The 2,500-nt window shown below is 42.8% G+C and overlaps 2 protein-coding genes across 2 annotated transcripts in view; both read left to right on the forward strand.

Moving 5' to 3' along the window:
* Window positions 1–1,301, forward strand: part of LOC144977462 (uncharacterized) — a 24,672-nt gene extending 23,371 nt beyond the window's left edge. The window contains exon 7 of the transcript XR_013646315.1: window positions 408–1,301. The gene's annotated coding sequence lies outside the window, so the exon portion shown is untranslated. The remainder of the gene's footprint in view (window positions 1–407) is intronic.
* A 687-nt stretch (window positions 1,302–1,988) lies between these two features.
* The window catches only part of LOC144977463 (uncharacterized), a 195,758-nt gene continuing 195,246 nt past the window's right edge, over window positions 1,989–2,500 (forward strand). Inside the window, exon 1 of the mRNA XM_078922710.1 lies at window positions 1,989–2,028. The gene's annotated coding sequence lies outside the window, so the exon portion shown is untranslated. The remainder of the gene's footprint in view (window positions 2,029–2,500) is intronic.

The following is a 2,500-nucleotide window of genomic DNA, read 5'->3' on the forward strand; positions in this document are numbered from 1 at the left end:
CACAGTCTTCGTCGACCTCACTGCAGCCTATGACACAGTGAATCACAAGATCCTACTCCTCAAAGTGGCTAAAACGATAAAGAATAAGAAAATTGTAAATATTATCCAGTCACTTCTCGAAAACAGGCGCTTCTTTGTTGAAATGGATGGCCGGAAGAGCAGGTGGCGCACCCAGAAGAATGGTCTTCCCCAAGGATCAGTGCTGGCTCCAACACTTTTCAACATATATACAAATGATCGGCCTGGGTTCCCAAATATCCGCCGATTCATATATGCTGATGACCTATGCCTCGCAACACAGGATGTGTCCTTCCAACCAATCGAGAGCAGACTGACAAATGCCCTAGACACCCTTACAAAGTACTACACTAAAAACTCGCTGAACGACAACCCAGGGAAAACACAAGTGTGTGCATTTCACCTCAACAACCACCAAGCCCACAAAAAACTTAACATCAAGTGGAATGGCCAGACATTAGAGTACAACTACCACCCAGTGTACCTCGGAGTGACGCTTGATCGGACTCTGTCCTTCAGAGAACACGTGAGGAAGACCAAGGCAAAAGTGTCCACGCGTAATGCCCTCCTTGGAAAGCTGGCAAACATGAACTGGGGAACTGACCCTAAAACTCTAAGGACCACAGCATTGGCACTCAGCTACTCAACTGCGGAGTACTGCTCAGCTGTATGGGCCCGATCATGCCATGCCTCCAAGCTAGACCCCGAGCTCAACAACGCCTGCCGGATCATAACGGGCCAGCTGAGAGCAACACCATTACCACTGGTCTACCGTGCAGCAGGAATAGCCCCACTACACATCCGGAGGGAAACTCATGCCCAAATACAAAAATACAAACAGGAAATGGACCAGAGACACCCCCTTCATGACCACAATTGCCCCAAAAGCAGGCTCAAATCAAGTAAAAGCTTCCTCACAGTAGAGAGCCTTCACCCAGACCACTCAGCATTCTTCCGCCTGGACAAATGGGTAGAATGGGACAAGACAGCAAACGATGCCCTCCAGCCCCCAACAGAAAAGCTCCCAGCAGGCACAGACCTCAAGAGAAAAGAATGGGTGGCGTTGAACAGAGCTAGAGCAAAGGGGGAAACACCGCCACCAACCTCTTTAAATGGAAAATCTCACCGGGCACTGAATGTCCATGCGGTCACCCCAGACAGACCATGGACCACATCCTGTCTGAATGCTCGCTGGGACCTCACTGCACCAATGCTGACCTGAGGGAATGCAACCAGACTGCCCGGGACTGGCTGACTCACTGGCGCGACAAGATATGATATGATGAGTAGTAGTAGTAGTAGTAGTAGTAGTAGTAGTAGTAGTAGTAGTAGTAGTATAGTAGTAGTATTTGTGTGTAGTAGTAGTAGTAGTAGTAGTGTTGTAGTAGTAGTAGTATGTAGTAGTTAGTAGTTAGTAGTAGTAGTAGTAGTAGTAGTAGTAGTAGTAGTAGTAGTAGTAGTAGTAGTAGTAGTAGTAGTATAGTATGTAGTAGTAGTATAGTAGTAGTATAGTAGTAGTAGTAGTAGTAGTAGTATAGTTGTTGTTGTTGTTGTTGTAGTAGTAGTAGTAGTAGTAGTGTTAGTAGTAGTAGTAGAGTAGTAGTAGTAGTAGTAGTAGTAGTAGTAGTAGTAGTAGTAGTAGTAGTAGTAGTAGTAGTTGTTGTTGTTGTGGAAGTAATGTATTATCAGCATCATCATCACCATCAAAAGCATTATATTATCATCATTATCATTAACATCGTTAATATTCAACAAATGAGTCATACCATGTGTATGTTTTGTCTACGTGTGTGCGTGTGTGCATGTCGATCTGTGTTATGGAACGATCCACTGATTCCAGTTAAATGAAGCGTGTCTATATTATATCACTAATCTGTGGATTATCCACTGCCATTTAATCAAGGGTCCAATTTTTATAACGTGTTAAAGTGAGGTGCCTAATACAATCAGGTTATATCAGAGTCAGAGGTCACGATAGTGTGGCTGTATTATCATGGACGTGATCGGAGTGTAACTTTGTTTTGGACATTTCTGTGATCGGATCTTTATAGATGATACATTGTCTCATAACTGTAATAATATATGTTGAGATCCGACGTGCACTTATTTTCAGGTCTTATAACCCAATTTCTTATGGGCTCATTGCTGTAATGGAAATCTCAAAAAAAAAAAAGATTCAAAATATGTACATTACAATAATGCCAAACTAGGCCCATAAGATGTTCGGATGTCAGACCTGCATATATGTACTCGTCGTTGAGGTCCCATTTTACAAATGAGGTGTAAAACTGATCACGGTATACCAGAGGTCAGTGCAGTGCAACTGTGTTTGTGGATTTGATCCGTATTTATCTTGGTTGTAGCACATTTCTATCAAGTAGGAGGGCGTCAATCAAGTCCCAGGTTTGAGAGTTTTTGACAAAATTAAAGTCATTTAAATAGATCGATATTTGAAGGACGACTTTTCTGGACAAAATTTTTA

This window comes from Berghia stephanieae, chromosome 7, assembly GCF_034508935.2.
Source record: "Berghia stephanieae isolate SIO BIC M18660-M18661 chromosome 7, UCSD_Bste_1.3, whole genome shotgun sequence".
NCBI lineage: Eukaryota > Metazoa > Mollusca > Gastropoda > Nudibranchia > Aeolidiidae > Berghia > Berghia stephanieae.